Source organism: Phyllobates terribilis, unplaced genomic scaffold (assembly GCF_046119375.1).
Source record: "Phyllobates terribilis strain yellow unplaced genomic scaffold, ASM4611937v1 Scaffold_1__5_contigs__length_1240528914, whole genome shotgun sequence".
Classification (NCBI taxonomy): domain Eukaryota; kingdom Metazoa; phylum Chordata; class Amphibia; order Anura; family Dendrobatidae; genus Phyllobates; species Phyllobates terribilis.
Window position 1 is genome coordinate 825,412,382 of NW_027362761.1, and position 20,068 is coordinate 825,432,449.

Sequence of the window (20,068 nt, forward strand, 5' to 3'; positions counted from 1 at the left end):
TCTGGAATTTGTAGTGATTGGCGTGGCTGTAAGAAAGGGATCTTATCACATTGTCCGCTTACAGAAGTAGACATTTTAGTTTGGCTGGAAGATGGTCTTTCTTCTGCAGATGTTACTGTTGCTTTAACACCTACCCCACGGACACAACCTTTTCTCCCCTTCCCAACACGCCTATTCCCCTTTCCACCAGCAGCACGCCTTTTTCCACTCATTTTGGTGGTTAACTAATTCACAACTCTGGAGTTGATTGCACAAAAAAACAATGGATGGGAACCGAGCAGAGCTGAGTGGCCAAACTGTGGTATTAGGCCAAAACTATTGGCTGGGTTAGATGGAGAAAAAAATTATATTCGATTTGCAACCTGATGGAGGTCAGTATAGATGGACTAATAGAACAAGTCCCACACACAGCTAGAAGCCCAAATATTTTTTCAGAGGTAGATGCAGAAAAAAAATATATTCAGTTTGCAACCTGATGGAGGTCAGTATAGATGGACTAATAGAGAAAGTCCCACACACTGCTAGAAGGCCAAATATTTTTTCAGAGCTAGATGCAGACAAAAAATTATTTTGAATTTGCAACCTGATGGAGGTCAGTATAGGTGGACTAATAGAACAAGTCCCACACACTGCTAGAAGGCCAAATATTTTTTCAGAGCTAGATGCAGAAAAAAATTATATTCAGTTTGCAACCTGATTGAGGTCAGTATAGATGGACTAATAGAACAAGTCCCACACACAGCTAGAAGCCCAAATATTTTTTCAGAGGTAGATGCAGAAAAAAATTATATTCACTTTGCAACCTGATGGAGGTCTGTATAGATGGATTAATAGAACAAGTCCCACACACAGCTAGAAGCCCAATATTTTTTCAGAGGTAGATGCAGAAAAAAAATTATATTCAGTTTGCAACCTGATGCAGGTCAGTATAGATGGACTAATAGAACAAGTCCCACACACAGCTAGAAGCCCAAATATTTTTTCAGAGGTAGATGCAGATAAAAATTATTTTTAATTTGCAACCTGATGGAGGTCAGTATAGATGGACTAATAGAACAAGTCCCACACACTGCTAGAAGGCCAAATATTTTTTCAGAGCTAGATGAAGATAAAAATTATATTCAGTTTGCAACCTGATGGAGGTCAGTATAGATGGACTAATAGAACAAGTCCCACACACAGCTAGAAGCCCAAATATTTTTTCAAAGGTAGATGCAGAAAAAAATTATATTCAGTTTGCAACCTGATGGAGGTCTGTATAGATGGATTAATAGAACAAGTCCCACACACAGCTAGAAGCCCAATATTTTTTCAGAGGTAGATGCAGAAAAAAAATTATTTTTAATTTGCAACCTGATGGAGGTCAGTATAGATGGACTAATAGAGAAAGTCCCACACAATGATAGAAGGCCAAATATTTTTTTAGAGCTAGATGCAGAAAAAAATGATATTCAGTTTGCAACCTGATGGAGGTCAGTATAGATGGACTAATGGAACAAGTCCCACACACAGCTAGAAGCCCAAATATTTTTTCAGAGGTAGATGCAGAAAAAAATTATATTCAGTTTGCAACCTGATGGAGGTCTGTATAGATGGATAAATAGAACAAGTCCCACACACAGGTAGAAGTCCAATATTTTTTCAGAGGTAGATGCAGAAAAAAAATTATTTTTAATTTGCAACCTAATGGAGGTCAATATAGATGGACTAATAGAGAAAGTCCCACACACTGCTAGAAGGCCAAATATTTTTTCAGAGCTAGATGCAGAAAAATATTATATTCAGTTTGCAACCTGATGGAGGTCAGTATAGATGGACTAATAGAACAAGTCCCACAAACAGCTAGAAGCCCAAATATTTTTTCAGAGGTAGATGCAGAAAAAAATTATATTCAGTTTGTAACCTGATGGAGGTCTGTATAGATGGATTAATAGAACAAGTCCCACACACAGCTAGAGGCCCAATATTTTTTCAGAGGTAGATGCAGAAAAAAAAATATTTTTAATTTGCAACCTGATGGAGGTCAGTATAGATGGACTAATAGAGAAAGTCCCACACACTGCTAGAAGGCCAAATATTTTTTCAGAGGTAGATGCAGAAAAAAAATTATTTTTAATTTGCAACCTGATGGAGGTCAGTATAGATGGACTAATAGAGAAAGTCCCACACAATGCTAGAAGGCCAAATATTTTTTCACAGCTAGATGCAGAAAAAAATTATATTCAGTTTGCAACCTGATGGAGGTCAGTATAGATGGACTAATAGAACAAGTCCCACACACAGCTAGAAGCCCAAATATTTTTTCAGAGGTAGATGCAGATAAAAATTATTTTTAATTTGCAACCTGATGGAGGTCAGTATAGATGGACTAATAGAACAAGTCCCACACACTGCTAGAAGGCCAAATATTTTTTCAGAGCTAGATGAAGATAAAAATTATATTCAGTTTGCAACCTGATGGAGGTCAGTATAGATGGACTAATAGAACAAGTCCCACACACAGCTAGAAGCCCAAATATTTTTTCAGAGGTAGATGCAGAAAAAAATTATATTCAGTTTGCAACCTGATGGAGGTCTGTATAGATGGATTAATAGAACAAGTCCCACACACAGCTAGAAGCCTAATATTTTTTCAGAGGTAGATTCAGAAAAAAAATTATTTTTAATTTGCAACCTGATGGAGGTCAGTATAGATGGACTAATATAGAAAGTCCCACACACTGCTAGAAGGCCAAATATTTTTTCAGAGCTAGATGAAGAAAAAAATTAAATTCAGTTTGCAACCTGATGGAGGTCAGTAGAGATGGACTAATAGAACAAGTCCCACACACAGCTAGAAGCCCAAATATTTTTTCAGAGGTAGATGCAGAAAAAAATTATATTCAGTTTGCAACCTGATGGAGGTCTGTATAGATGGATTAATAGAACAAGTCCCACACACAGCTAGAAGCCCAATATTTTTTCAGAGGTAGATGCAGAAAAAAATTATTTTTAATTTGCAACCTGATGGAGGTCAGTATAGATGGACTAATAGAGAAAGTCCCACACACTGCTAGAAGGCCAAATATTTTTTCAGAGCTAGATGCAGAAAAAAATTATATTCAGTTTGCAACCTGATGGAGGTCAGTATAGATGGACTAATAGAACAAGTCCCACACACAGCTAGAAGCCCAAATATTTTTTCAGAGGTAGATGCAGAAAAAAATTATATTCAGTTTGCAACCTGATGGAGGTCTGTATAGATGGATAAATAGAACAAGTCCCACACACAGGTAGAAGCCCAATATTTTTTCAGAGGTAGATGCAGAAAAAAATTATTTTTAATTTGCAACCTGATGGAGGTCAGTATAGATGGACTAATAGAGAAAGTCCCACACACTGCTAGAAGGCCAAATATTTTTTCAGAGCTAGATGCAGAAAAAAATTATATTCAGTTTGCAACCTGATGGAGGTCAGTATAGATGGACTAATAGAACAAGTCCCACACACAGCTAGAAGCCCAAATATTTTTTCAGAGGTAGATGCAGAAAAAAATTATATTCAGTTTGCAACCTGATGGAGGTCTGTATAGATGGATAAATAGAACAAGTCCCACACACAGGTAGAAGCCCAATATTTTTTCAGAGGTAGATGCAGAAAAAAATTATTTTTAATTTGCAACCTGATGGAGGTCAGTATAGATGGACTAATAGAGAAAGTCCCACACACTGCTAGAAGGCCAAATATTTTTTCAGAGCTAGATGCAGAAAAAAATTATATTCAGTTTGCAACCTGATGGAGGTCAGTATAGATGGACTAATAGAACAAGTCCCACACACAGCTAGAAGCCCAAATATTTTTTTCAGAGGTAGATGCAGAAAAAAATTGTATTCAGTTTGCAACCTGATGGAGGTCTGTATAGATGGATTAATAGAACAAGTTCCACACACAGCTAGAAGCCCAATATTTTTTCAGAGGTAGATGCAGAAAAAAAATTATTTTTAATTTGCAACCTGATGGAGGTCAGTATAGATGGACTAATAGAGAAAGTCCCACGCAATGCTAGAAGGCCAAATATTTTTTCAGAGCTAGATGCAGAAAAAAATTATATTCAGTTTGCAACCTGATGGAGGTCAGTATAGATGGACTAATAGAACAAGTCCCACACACAGCTAGAAGCCCAAATATTTTTTCAGAGGTAGATGCAGATAAAAATTAATTTTAATTTGCAACCTGATGGAGGTCAGTATAGATGGACTAATAGAACAAGTCCCACACACTGCTAGAAGGCCAAATATTTTTTCAGAGCTAGATGAAGATAAAAATTATATTCAGTTTGCAACCTGATGGAGGTCAGTATAGATGGACTAATAGAACAAGGCCCACACACAGCTAGAAGCCCAAATATTTTTTCAGAGGTAGAAGCAGGAAAAAATTATATTCAGCTTGCAACCTGATGGAGGTCTGTATAGATGGATTAATAGAACAAGTCCCACACACAGCTAGAAGCCAATATTTTTTCAGAGGTAGATGCAGAAAAAAAATTATTTTTAATTTGCAACCTGATGGAGGTCAGTATAGATGGACTAATAGAGAAAGTCCCACACACTGCTAGAAGGCCAAATATTTTTTCAGAGCTAGATGCAGAAAAAAATTATATTCAGTTTGCAACCTGATGGAGGTCAGTATAGATGGACTAATAGAACAAGTCCCACACACAGCTAGAAGCCCAAATATTTTTTCAGAGGTAGATGCAAAAAAAAATTATATTCAGTTTGCAACCTGATGGAGGTCTGTATAGATGGATTAATAGAACAAGTCCCACACACAGCTAGAAGCCCAATATTTTTTCAGAGGTAGATGCAGAAAAAAAATTATTTTTAATTTGCAACCTGATGGAGGTCAGTATAGATGGACTAATAGAGAAAGTCCCACACACTGCTAGAAGGCCAAATATTTTTTCAGAGCTAGATGCAGAAAAAAATTATATTCAGTTTGCAACCTGATGGTGGTCAGTATAGATGGACTAATAGAACAAGTCCCACACACAGCTAGAAGCACAAATATTTTTTCAGAGGTAGAAGCAGAAAAAAATTATATTCAGTTTGCAACCTGATGGAGGTCTGTATAGATGGATTAATAGAACAAGTCCCACACACAGCTAGAAGCCCAATATTTTTTCAGAGGTAGATGCAGAAAAAAATTTATTTTTCATTTGCAACCTGATGGAGGTCAGTATAGATGGACTAATAGAGAAAGTCCCACACACTGCTAGAAGGCCAAATATTTTTTCAGAGCTAGATGCAGATAAAAATTATATTCAGTTTGCAACCTGATGGAGGTCAGTATAGATGGACTAATAGAACAAGTCCCACACACAGCTAGAAGCCCAAATATTTTTTCAGAGGTAGATGCAGATAAAAATTATTTTTAATTTGCAACCTGATGGAGGTCAGTATAGATGGACTAATAGAGAAAGTCCCACACACTGCTAGAAGGCCAAATATTTTTTCAGAGCTAGATGCAGATAAAAATTATTTTTAATTTGCAACCTGATGGAGCTCAGTATAGATGGAATAATAGAGAAAGTCCCACACACTGCTAGAAGGCCAACTATTTTTTCAGAGCTAGATGCAGAAAAAAATTATATTCTGTTTGCAACCTGATGGAGGTCTGTATAGATGGATTAATAGAACAAGTCCCACACACAGCTAGAAGCCCAATATTTTTTCAGAGGTAGATGCAGAAAAAAAATATATTCAGTTTGCAACCTGATGGAGGTCAGTATAGATGGACTAATAGAGAAAGTCCCACACACTGCTCGAAGGCCAAATATTTTTTCAGAGCTAGATGCAGATAAAAATTATATTCAGTTTGCAACCTGATGGAGGTCAGTATAGATGGACTAATAGAACAAGTCCCACACACAGCTAGAAGCCCAAATATTTTTTCAGAGGTAGATGCAGATAAAAATTATTTTTAATTTGCAACCTGATGGAGGTCAGTATAGATGGACTAATAGAGAAAGTCCCACACACTGCTAGAAGGCCAAATATTTTTTCAGAGCTAGATGCAGATAAAAATTATTTTTAATTTGCAACCTGATGGAGGTCAGTATAGATGGACTAATAGAGAAAGTCCCACACACTGCTAGAAGGCCAACTATTTTTTCAGAGCTAGATGCAGAAAAAAATTATATTCTGTTTGCAACCTGATGGAGGTCTGTATAGATGGATTAATAGAACAAGTCCCACACACAGCTAGAAGCCCAATATTTTTTCAGAGGTAGATGCAGAAAAAAAATATATTCAGTTTGCAACCTGATGAAGGTCTGTATAGATGGATTAATAGAACAAGTCCCACACACAGCTAGAAGCCCAATATTTTTTCAGAGGTAGATGCAGAAAAAAAATATATTCAGTTTGCAACCTGATGGAAGTCAGTATAGATGGACTAATAGAGAAAGTCCCACACACTGTTAGAAGGCCAAATATTTTTTCAGAGCTAGATGCAGAAAAAAATTATATTCAGTTTGCAACCTGATGGATCTCAGTATAGATGGACTAATAGAACAAGTCCCACACAGCTAGAAGCCCAAATATTTTTTCAGATCTAGATGCAGATAAAAATTATTTTTAATTTGCAACCTGATGGAGGTCAGTATAGATGGACTAATAGAATGATGCTATGCCCAAAAGATTTTACTTCACTAGGTGCAGTAAAAAAATTGGTATTCTATACCCAGGTGGTATATCTTGCAACACAGATAGGCTACTCCACTGACTAACACACTCTGCAATAGGCCAAAAATGATTAGCTTTGCTAGATTCAGCCAAATGCTGTGAAAAAAACTTGCACAGCACTGGCACAGACCTGCCTGGCAAAAACTGATAGGAACTGATGTAACCTAGTCCTGAAAAGGACTGCAATTACAATTAGTCTTTACTCCCACAATCTATCTATTTAAGAGCACAGACCTGCCTGATAAAAGTCGTAGGAAATGCTGTAACCTAGTCCTTAAAAGGACTGCAATCACAACTATTCCCTACTCCCAAGCTATCTGTAGATTTGTGCGAAAATTGGCTTGAAATTAACAAGGTATAGCGCACACAGCAACAGCGGTGCCGTCTAACACGCAGCTGCAGCAGTGAGAAAATGGTGGCGACGGGGAAAATGGCTTGGTCTTATAGGGCAAGGACATGTGACATACACTGCCAATGACACATGCCCTTGCTTGTGTGAAAAACAGCAGTTCGCTCCGTGTGTGCGCTGCTGATAGGCTGACAGACTGCACCTCCCCACTGCAAATGCGGGAAAGAGAAAAAAAAATGGAGATCTTCATTATTCCTGCAGAGATCCATCCCCTGCCCCTCCCCCCACCCCGCTGTACACTCAAACTGCGTATTAACATTAATTTTCATCATTACTGAGAAAAAATCCAGTTATGATTTTGGTGCACGAACAGTTATCGAACATAACCTCGAACAGCCGAATTTTTCTCAAATCGTTCGTGTTCGCCGAACGGTTTGAACACCGCCCAAAACAGCTCAAATTTGAGATTGGCGAACAGTTCGAGTAGAACAACGCTCATCTCTACTTAGTACCTCTGACCACGTTGTTGACAGCAGTGACCTGGGGGTCAGAATGCTTCCTGGGGTGATCCCCATGCTGTCCCCGTGTCATTTGAGCACTGTCACTATCATTTTGGGCACTTTTTAGGCTTTCTACAGACTGCCGGGAGTGCCGCCGCAAAAATTCTCGGGTCTCCCATAGACTAACATTTGGCTCGTTGCGCGGGTCGAGCACCCGAGTATCACGGCGAGCTCGGCCCGAGCTTCGAGCACCCGAGCATTTTAGTGCTCGCTCAACACTAGTGATGGAGGACATATATGCCAGATTGCAGATCATATATACCAGGATGGGGATCATATATTTCAGGATGGGGATCATATACTGTTTAACAGAATAGGGATCATATATACCAAGATGGGGATTATATAGTGTATATCAGGATGGGGATCATATATACCAGAATGAGGGCCATATATACCAGGATTGGCCCAGGATGGGAATCATATATACCAGGATGGGCCCAGGATGGGAATCATATATACCACGATGGGACAAGGATGGGCCACATATACACCAGGATGGGGGACATTAGTACAGAATTGGCTGACATAACCAACATAACAGTGTCAGCAGCAGATATCCCCCCATAACAGTACATCATGACCACATTTTTTGCTTCACATTTTTTTCTCTACTTTCTTCCTCTAAAACTTGGTGCGTCTTATAGTCTAGTACATCTTATAATCCGCAAAATACAGTATATATCTATCTGTCTATTCTCTGTTTTTTCCTATCTAACACCTAAACATTGATCATTTCTATTCTGCATTTTATTCCAGTATGTGTCACACTGATGGTGCACATGTACGGCACACGGATTCTACACACATGGTACATACAGACAAACGGATAGCACACGAATGGCACACAGATTGTACACACAGATACATGGACATGGATAGAATGGCACTGTTTTTTCCAGTACCGTAAATATCAGGACGTGTGAAAGAGCCCTAAACACTGATGAAAATCAGATTGAAAACACTGATGACACTCAGAGAGTTTTTTGCATACATGAATAATCAGGGACGTCTGAACGAGACATAATGAAAATAACGTACCAGGCAGACAGCATGTAAGGGTTTCTAAAGGAAAGAAATCATGAAATGAAAATCTTAGGGAATCTTGCTATAATAGCTGCATTTGCAGAGAGATGTAATATTGGTGGTGTAATTGAGGTAACCATCTAAATATCCTATAGAGCAAGGTCCCAGCAGCAAAGATTCGTTTGTACTGTTAAAATTTCAAATAATGCATGTTAAAACCAGACAAACATGTTAATTACAAACGAAGACATATGAAAATGACCTTTGCATTTCATACTATATCTTTAATCAATTACATGAGCAATGGTAAAAGTCTTGTTGCACATATAAGAAATCACGTGATTACATCTAATTAATAGAAGTTTAAATCAGTATAATACATTTAAATGATTCATAAAGCAAAAAAGCATTGTGAAAATGATTAAACAACCATTATTAGGTGCTGCTTACTAATATTAATAATAATATATAGTCTAATTTTAAGTCCCTTTGAGTATACTTATTTGCACTTTGAAAATTAATAATGCATCAGGGCTCAAATTTTTTTTCTTGTTATCACCATTAGAGATGAGGGGAACGATCCGCTGTGGATCGACTCTGAGTCAAATCTCCTTAAAGTGCACGCGCTTTCAAACTATTTGCAATTCAATTTGTGAATATCACAAAAATTAGAAAAAATGCTGGGGCCATTTCACACACTTCTGAAAACTATAGCAGTGAAAAAGCTGAATAATGACTTCAGGTGTTGCTGCATGTGCTTCCCTACAATGTGTTGAAGCTATCAAATCACATGGTCTAAAGCAGCCACAAGGAAACTATCATAACTAGTGTTGAGCATTCCGATACTGAAATATCGGGTATCGGCCGATATTCGCGGTATCGGAATTCCGATACTTAATTCCGATACTATTGCAATATCGTATACCGGAATCGGAAGTTCCCATAATGCAATGAGACATTTTCATTTTATTCAGCCAATGAGGATCCTAAGAAGTGTGGGCACATCCTGTTAGGCATGTAGGCATCTTAACTAATGGCATGGCTGTGATTGGCTGCTGAAATGATGTCATGATGCACTATAAAAGCCACCGCCGCCATTTTGAGCTCACTCTGCTGTGAATTCAGTTAGGGATAGGACGCTGTTGTTCTGAGGGACAGTTTTAGCTACCTATTTGCTCTATACTGCTTTACCCAAGCTACTTTCTAAATCACTGTGCCTTGCAGTGCTAGTGCACAGTTCCCTGTGCTGTTCACCGCTATCTGCAAGGTCTGTGTGTGTGAGTGCAGCTCACCCTGTAGTGTGTGCTTCAGCCAAGTCTGGTTGTAGTGCACTCAGTGTGTGTCACTGCCTCATACATTGTCCTTTTTTGCCAATTCATAATTTTTCCTGATATCTCCTATTAGTGTGGTGGTTCCATCTGTATTCAGCTAAATTGGTTCCAAACACACTATATAGGAGTAGATAGAGAAATTTTTTTCCGTCTTGCAGCACTAGTGCACAGTGCTCTGCATCTGTACTGTTCACCGCTGTCTGCAAGGTCTGGTGTGTGAGTGCAGCTCACCCTGTAGTGTGTGCTTCAACCCCGTCTGGTTGTAGTGCACTCAGTGTGTGTCACTGCCTCATACATTGTCCTTTATTGCCAATTCATAATTTTTCCTGATATCTCCTATTAGTGTGGTGGTTCCATCTGTATTCAGCTAAATTGGTTCCAAACACACTATATAGGAGTAGATAGAGAAATTTTTTTCCGTCTTGCAGCACTAGTGCACAGTGCTCTGCATCTGTACTGTTCACCGCTGTCTGCAAGGTCTGGTGTGTGAGTGCAGCTCACCCTGTAGTGTGTGCTTCAACCCCGTCTGGTTGTAGTGCACTCAGTGTGTGTCACTGCCTCATACATTGTCCTTTATTGCCAATTCATAATTTTTCCTGATATCTCCTATTAGTGTGGTGGTTCCATCTGTATTCAGCTAAATTGGTTCCAAACACACTATATAGGAGTAGATAGAGAATTTTTTTTCCGTCTTGCAGCACTAGTGCACAGTGCTCTGCATCTGTACTGTTCACCGCTGTCTGCAAGGTCTGGTGTGTGAGTGCAGCTCACCCTGTAGTGTGTGCTTCAACCCCGTCTGGTTGTAGTGCACTCAGTGTGTGTCACTGCCTCATACATTGTCCTTTATTGCCAATTCATAATTTTTCCTGATATCTCCTATTAGTGTGGTGGTTCCATCCATATTCAGCTAAATTGATTCCAAACACACTATATAGGAGTAGATAGAGGAGCCTTTCTGCAGCATTGGGCCCTGCAGCCCCAGCCAGATTAGTATTAGCCTATTTTTTGCAGCCTCATCTATTGCATTGTAGGTTACCTTCCTACATTGTAATAGCTACAAAAAGTTTGTGATACTATCGTTATTACATCTTTAGGCACATCCAGTGTCTTTTTGTGACAAAAAAAACCTAAATAAAGTTCACCAAACACTCCACTTTACAGTTGTGTAGGCCACATTAGCTCATATTAAAGTCTAGTCCACACTTTATAAAATTAGTGTTTCTTATACCTGTTAGCAGCTGTTCAGGAATAAGCACACTAAGCCCTTAGTACTTTTCTGCCTATCTTTATCAGTCTACCAAGATGAAGAAGGCAGGGAGTAAGGCATGTGGTCGTGGTCGTGGGCGTGGGCGTGGAGTTTCTGCAGGGAGAGGACATGAGGATTCTGTGCCTGCAGGGAGAGGACGTGGGGATTCTGTGCCTGCTGCGGGCACCAGTGACTCAGCATCCCCCAGTTTTACCAGGGAACAGTCCTTTATGCGCAGCTTTGTAGGAGCTAGCCGTACCCCACTGCTGCGCGAGGACCAAATTGAAGCCGTTGTCGGATGGATGGCAGCTAACGCATCGACTTCAATTAGTTCCAGATCCTCTCAGGTCCTGAGCACTGAAGAGCACCCATCTGTCTCTTCACCACCTGCCAAATTGCCCAGGCAGTCAGAGAGCCCTGGACAGGAGCCATCTCTACTTCTGTTCTCTGAATCTCTTGGCTTGGAAAGAGGGGGCCAGCCAAGCAGAATTCGAGAATTTGAAGAAGAGGTAGTATGCAGTGATGCGCAACCGTTTTGTCTCTCTGAATCTGAAGAGGCGGGTGGGCCAGTGCCTATGGTCAGCAGCACACCTCAGTACGCATCTGATGATGAGACTCAGGTGCCACTTTCTGGTGCGTACTGTGCTGTCGAGACTACCCAGGAGAAGCAGTTGTTTGAAGAGGGTGGTGTAGATGATGAGGTCCTTGACCCATCATGGCGTGAGGGACAGGAAGGTGGTGGGAGCAGCTCTGAGGAAGAGATTCCCCGAACGGCCCAAAAAGGAGGGAGAGGGAGGGGGCAGACTTGGTTGCCTGTAGCCTCCACTTCGGCACCCATTAGGAGCATGGCTCTTCCAAAATCCAAAGCGGGCGCTCCCAAGACTTGCAGTGCCTGGTCCTTTTTTGACACAGTTGCAGATGACATTTGCTTTGTCAAATGCAAGCTGTGTAATCAGAAGGTGAAAAGAGGGAAAAGTGTCAGCAACCTCAATACCACAAATATGTGGAAACATGTGCGGACCAAGCACGTGGTGGAGTTACACAAACACACTGAAGACCTAGGCCAACCTACAGCGCCACCTACCACCTCTTCAGCTCGTGTTGTAGCCTCTTCCTCCAGCTCACACACAGCTGGTTCGGCTTCCTCACAGGATCGCCATGGAAGAATCTCTGGCACTGTTGTACAGAGACACAGTGTAATTCCACCCACAGCACCACTTTCCCAGTCATCCTCACACTCCCAGGCCAGTCTACAGCCATCGTTAGCACAGGCATGGGAGAAAAGGCGCCCATACTCGGCAAACCACCCCCGAGCACAGGCTCTGAATGCTGGCATTGCTAAACTACTGGCCCTTGAAATGCTATCATTCAGGCTGGTGGAGACTGACACATTCCGTAACTTTATGGCATTGGCAGTCCCACAATACAACGTGCCCAGCCGCTTTTATTTCAGCAGGCAAGCCGTCCCTGCCCTGCAACATCATGTGGAGGGAAAAATTAAACATGCGCTACAAAACGCCGTCAGTAGCAAGGTCCACCTGACCACTGATGCGTGGACCAGTAAGCATGGACAGGGACGATACCTTTCCCTCACTGCCCATTGGGTAAATGTTGTGGAGCCGGGTACAGATCTTGAGAGTGGCGCTGTACGTGTTCTGCCAACTCCAAGGATTGCAGGAATCCAGTCTGTACACATTGACTCCTCCTCATACTCCAGTTCCTCTGAATCAGCGCTGCAGGAGCCGTCACGGTCTACCTCCACATCGACCCGTGAACGGTTACCTGTTATGATGACCGATATGAGCACAGCCGTGGCCAAACGTCAACAGGCCGTATTAAAATTAATTTCTTTGGGGAATCGAAGCCACACAGCGCAGGAGCTCTGGAATGCCATCAAGCAGCAGAGTGACGTGTGGTTTGTGCCAGCGAATCTCCAGCCAGGCATGGTAGTGTGTGACAATGGCCGAAATCTGGTGGCAGCTCTGGGCCTAGGCAACCTCACTCACATCCCATGTCTGGCACATGTGCTCAACTTGGTCGTGCAGAGTTTTTTGAGGGACTATCCGGATATTGATGCACTGCTTCACAAGGTCCGCATAGAGTGCGCTCACTTGCGGCGTTCCAGCAATGCAAGATCACGCATTGCAGCTCTGCAGCGCCGATTATGTCTTCCGGAACATCGCATCATATGTGACCTACCCACCAGGTGGAATTCAACGTTACATATGTTGGAGAGGTTGTGTGAGCAGCAGGCAGCAGTAATGGAGTACCAGCTGCAGCAGGCGCAAACAAGTCGCAGTGCGCGCCGTTCACACTTCACCACCACTGAGTGGGCCTCTATGAAGGACATTTGCCACGTTTTGCGTGCCTTCGATTATTCCACGCGGATGGCGAGTGCAGATGATGCACTAGTCAGCATGACTATCCCCCTTATCTGCCTGCTTGAAAAAACACTGCAAGCACTAAGGGACGAGGTTTTGGAAGAGGTGGAGGATGAGGAGTCACAAATGCCATCTGCTTCTCTACAGTCTGCGCAACGTGGTTCCTCACAAAGGCCTAGGCAGGGGACACTTTGTGAGGAGGATGAGGAGGAGTCAATGGATGAGGAAGACATCTGTCCAGAGGAGGGAGGTACACAATGCTCTAGTAGTCAGTATCTAGAGCGAGGGTGGGGTGATGCAGAGCAGGCAGAGATCACGCCTCAAGCAGGGGACAGCGTTTCTTGGCCAGTTGGCAGTCTGCAGCACATGGTTGATTTCATGCTGCAGTGCCTCAGAAACGACCGCCGCATCGCCCACATTCTCAACACGGCTGATTATTGGGTGTCCACCCTCCTAGATCCTCGCTACCGGGACAACTTACAAAGCCTCATAACACCATTGAACCGGGAGCGTAAAATGCGGGAGTACCAAGACGCACTGGTGCATTCCATCATGTTCTCCATTCCAACCGAGAGCAGTGCTGCTAGTGCTTTACAAAGCAGCTCAGTGCGTCGAGGCAGTGGAGGAAGCTCTGCACAAAGAGGGAGCAGAAGCAGCGCCTCAGCACAAGGCAAGACCAGTATGGCCGAAATGTGGCAAAGTTTTGTGTCCCCGCCGCCACAAATGTCTACACCATCACAGACAGCTCCAGTCAGCAGGAGGCAACGTTTCCGTCAGATGGTGACAGACTACATGTCTTGCCCTCTTAGTGTACTCCCAGACGGCTCTTCTCCCTTCAAGTTTTGGGTCTGTAAGCTGGATACATGGCCAGAGCTTAGTCAGTATGCACTGGAGGTGCTAGCTTGCCCTGCTGCTAGTGTATTATCGGAACGCGTCTTTAGTGCCGCAGGTGGTGTACTAACAGACCGTCGCATGAGACTATCCTCCGATAACGTTGACCGGCTTACTTTTCTCAAAATGAACAAGGCCTGGATCTCTCATGAATTTGCCAGTCCTCTTCCAGAATAAATAATTGGTTGGCAACAGTATCCAGGTCTCCTGTTCTGTTCATGTTTCTACCACCTGAACTGTAATCCCTGAGCTCCAACACCGCCAGTTGGCGCTCGGAAGTGCCGTCTGCACAGTCAACACTTGCTGCCGTGTTATTGGGGTTCAGTAACGTCAGCTGTTCTCCTGCTGTGCGGACGGCAATTTCTCCTGATTTGTCCACATCCACTGTACTACACATTTTAAAGTTGCTCCAATTACTCCTCTGGCTCCTCTGTTTTCATTCTTATCCCTGGGCTCCAGCACCGCCAGTTGGCGCTCGGAAGTGCTGTCTGCACAGTCAACACTTGCTACCATGTTATTGGGGTTCAGTAACGTCAGCTGTTCCCCTGCTGTGCGGACGGCAATTTCTCCTGCTCTGTCCACATTCTCACTACTACAGATTTTAAAGTTGCTCCAATTACACCTCTGGCTCCTCTGTTTTCAGTATTATCCCTGAGCTCCAACACCGCCAGTTGGCGCACGGAAGTGCCGTCTGCACAGTCAACACTTGCTGCCGTGTTATTGGGGTTCAGTAACGTCAGCTGTTCTCCTGCTGTGCGGACGGCAATTTCTCCTGCTTTGTCCAAATCCACTGTACTACACATTTTAAAGTTGCTCGAATTACAACTCTGGCTCCTCTGTTTTCATTCTTATCCCTGGGCTCCAGCACCGCCAGTTGGCGCTCGGAAGTGCCGTCTGCACAGTCAACACTTGCTGCCGTGTTATTGGGGTTCAGTAACGTCAGCTGTTCTCCTGCTGTGCGGACGGCAATTTCTCCTGCTTTGTCCACATCCACTGTACTACACATTTTAAAGTTGCTCGAATTACACCTCTGGCTCCTCTGTTTTCATTCTTATCCCTGGGCTCCAGCACCGCCAGTTGGCGCTCGGAAGTGCCGTCTGCACAGTCAACACTTGCTACCATGTTATTGGGGTTCAGTAACGTCAGCTGTTCCCCTGCTGTGTTCACGGCAATTTCTCCTGCTCTGTCCATATTCACTGTGCTACTTATTTAAAACTTGCTCCAATTACACCTCTGGCTCCTCCGTTTTTAGTATTTACCCTGGGCTCCAACACCGCCAGTTGGCGCTCGGAAGTGCTGTCTGCACAGTCAACACTTGCTGCCGTGTTATTGGGGTTCAGTAACGTCAGCTGTTCCCCTGCTGTGCGGACGGCAATTTCTCCTGCTCTGTCCACATTCTCACTACTACAGATTTTAAAGTTGCTCCAATTACACCTCTGGCTCCTCTGTTTTCATTCTTATCCCTGGGCTCCAGCACCGCCAGTTGGCGCTCGGAAGTGCCGTCTGCACAGTCAACACTTGCTGCGGTGTTATTGGGGTTCGGTAACGTCAGCTGTTCCCCTGCTGTGTTCACGGCAATTTCTCCTGCTCTGTCCATATTCACTGTGCTACTTATTTAAAACTTGCTCCAATTACACCTCTGGCTCCTCCGTTTTTAGCATTTACCCTGGGCTCCAATACCGCTAGTTGCTGCTCAGAAGTGCCGTCTGCACAGTCAACGCTTGCTCCAGTGTTATTGGGATTCAGTAACGTCAGCTGATCCCCAGCTGTGTGTCCGGCAAATTCTCCTGCTTTGTCCACATCCACTGTAGTACGGATTTAAAACCTCCTCCAAATACACCTCTGGCTCTTCTGTTTTTAGTATTTACCCTGGGCTCCAGCACCGCCAGCTGGTTCTCGGCAGTTCCATTGGCTCTTGTACCTTCTGCTACCCATCCGGGTTCCAGTACCGTCAGCTGGTTCTCGGCAGTGTCTTTGGCACGGGTACTCCCTCCTGCCCAGCCTGGTTCCAGCACGCCAGCTGTTTCCGGGTAGTGTCAACGTCACTTTGCCTCCAATGCGTTGTCCTGTCGTGTTGCGGTCGGGTTAGCCGACTCTATGGTGCCTGCAGTTTAGGTGACTCCTATGTGGGCTGCGGGATCTGGCAATGAAGGCTGGTTCCATAGTGCCAATAGGACAAGCACCCTCTGTAGGACTGTGGGTTTTGGTAACTGCGGCCGGCTCGCGGCCTTGAACTTTTTTTTTACATGGGTACCTTCTGCTACCCATCCGGGTTCCAGTACCGTCAGCTGGTTCTCGGCAGTGCCTTTGGATTAGGTGCCTCCTTCTCGGTATCCAAGTTCCACCAACGTCTGCTGGTCCTTGGTAGTGCTTTCTGGCACAGGTACCTCCTGCTTAGTAACCGAGTTCCAGTAACATCAGCTGGTCCTCGGTAGTTCCATTGGCTCTTGTACCTTCTGCTACCCATCCGGGTTCCAGTACCGTCAGCTGGTCCTCGGTAGTTCCATTTGCTCTTGTATCTTCTGCTACCCATCCGGGTTCCAGTACCGTCAGCTGGTTCTCGGCAGTGCCTTTGGATTAGGTGCCTCCTTCTCGGTATCCAAGTTCCACCAACGTCTGCTGGTCCTTGGTAGTGCTTTCTGGCACAGGTACCTCCTGCTTAGTAACCGAGTTCCAGTAACATCAGCTGGTCCTCGGTAGTTCCATTGGCTCTTGTACCTTCTGCTACCCATCCGGGTTCCAGTACCGTCAGCTGGTCCTCGGTAGTTCCATTTGCTCTTGTATCTTCTGCTACCCATCCGGGTTCCAGTACCGTCAGCTGGTTCTCGGCAGTGTCTTTGGCACGGGTACTCCCTCCTGCCCAGCCTGGTTCCAGCACGCCAGCTGTTTCCGGGTAGTGTCAACGTCACTTTGCCTCCAATGCGTTGTCCTGTCGTGTTGCGGTCGGGTTAGCCGACTCTATGGTGCCTGCAGTTTAGGTGACTCCTATGTGGGCTGCGGGATCTGGCAATGAAGGCTGGTTCCATAGTGCCAATAGGACAAGCACCCTCTGTAGGACTGTGGGTTTTGGTAACTGCGGCCGGCTCGCGGCCTTGAACTTTTTTTTTACATGGGTACCTTCTGCTACCCATCCGGGTTCCAGTACCGTCAGCTGGTTCTCGGCAGTGCCTTTGGATTAGGTGCCTCCTTCTCGGTATCCAAGTTCCACCAACGTCTGCTGGTCCTTGGTAGTGCTTTCTGGCACAGGTACCTCCTGCTTAGTAACCGAGTTCCAGTAACATCAGCTGGTCCTCGGTAGTTCCATTGGCTCTTGTACCTTCTGCTATCCATCCGGGTTCCAGTACCGTCAGCTGGTCCTCGGTAGTTCCTCAGCTTTCTTGTACCTTCTGCTACATTTCCAAGTTCAAGCTTTTTGAAATGGTTCTTGGTAATCACTCTGGATCTCCCTGACGAGGACCCTGAAGACGAGGACCCTGAAGACCAACCCTAAGAAGACGAGGACCCCGAAGACAATGACCCTGAAGACGAGGACCCTGAAGACCACCCCGAAGAAGACGAGGACCCTGAAGACCACCCCGAAGAAGACGAGGACCCCGAAGACGAGGACCCAGAAGACCAACCCGAAGAAGACGAGGACCCCGAAGACGAGGACCCCCGAAGACGACGACCCTGAAGACCACCCCGAAGAAGACCAAGAAGATGACCCTGAAGAAGTTGACCAAGAAGACAAAGAAGAGAAGACAAGCACCAAGATACAGAAAAACAAGAGACAGAAAACCAAGAAGCAGAAATACAAGAAGCTGCAGAACAAAAAGCGGAAGAACATTAAGCATAAGACTAAAAATCAGAGCAAAAGATAATATCTAAATTATAAGCAGAAGATGACTAAGCAGTGTATGGGGGTGAGTCCGTTCCTCCTCGTGGTGCCCCTGGAAAAGACCTGCTGCTGCAGGCCAAACTGAACGCGGACAAATCCTGTTGTAAATCTTTTGTGACGGGCAGAACGAAAGGTGTAATGTCCAACCTTTTATAGATAACAACTACAGGAATGCCTGTCACAAATAAGAATATGATGAAGAAGAAGAATATGAAGAAGATGAAGAAGTAGAATATGAAGAATGTAAAAAAAAGAATAATACGAAGAAGGTGAAGAAGAAGAAGGTGAAGAAGAAGTGGATGAAAAAGATGCTGAGGATGATGAAGGAGAAAGTGTGGGAGAAGTAAAAAAGAAGGTGAAGAGCATGGAAGTAGTGAAACATAAATATCTGACAAAATATAAAAATACTTAACATAGTTAATATTTCCGTAACTCAGAACATAATAAAAAAATATTAATTCCTGCTATTCCATTTGACTGGGCTAAACCTCTATGCCTTTATTGTCTCCCCCACCTCCCCCAATACATTCTACATTATTCTTAGTTGTTTTCCTTCATGTAGAAATAACCTACAAGGAAAGAAAGGGTTTATTTTAATTCCGATATTTATGTCCCATTGACTTGCATTGGTTTCCGGTATCGGAATCGGCGATATCCGATACTTTTTCGGTATCGGTCCGATCCAATCCGATCCGATATTTCCCGATATCGGAAGGTATCGCTCAACACTAATCATAACCAATATAAAAGATGAAATTCAGCCAAGCAACATCATCTTCATTTTAGGATTTCACAGCCAAAGGATATGAGGTCAGAGTGCACAGTTCATTACTAGTGATGAGCGAGCCTGCTCGCCACTGTTCGGTACTCGTCCGAGCATCACTGTGCTCAACATGCTCGGCAGTCGGAGAGTATTTCCAGGTTGCTAGGGTGAGAGCTCAGGTCCCCGCCTTGCATGTTTGGCCCTCTTTAGAGAGCCAATGAATATTTAGGGGTTGCCTGCCACCCACTGTAATGCCGTAGCCATGTTGGTTGTGGCACTACAGTGATTGGCTGGCCGCACAGTGTCATCAGGTCTATATCAGACCTGCTGCTGCTATGCTCATCACAGTCACTCTGGAATCAGACAGTGTAGGGAGAGGTGCTGCTGAGTGAGGGAGAAATTTGTTTGCTTATTAGTTAGTATAAGTATTCCACCAGGGTCGGCTCCAGATTTTTGTGGGCCCTGGGCGAAAGCATCTCAGGGGGCCCCTTTTAACACATACCACGATTCATGATGCACAGATACCGCAGATATATATATATATATATATATATATATACAGTACAAGGCCAAAGATATCACTTCTTACATTACATGAGCGATATCTATTGTAAATTCTACAAAAGCTCAGAAACCGGCTAATCCTCCCAGCGCACAGTGCTGAACGGACAGTATAGTCCTCCATACAGTATAATGGCCCCATATAGTACTCCATACAGTATTATGGGCCCCATATATTGCTCCATACAGAATTATGACCCCACATAGTCCTCCATACAGGATTATGGGCCCCATACATTGCTCCATACAGGATACTGACCTCCATATAGCGCTCAATACAGGATACTGGCCCCATATAGCGCTCCATGCAGAATACTGGCCCCCATATAATGTTCCATACATAATACTGGCCCTACATAAT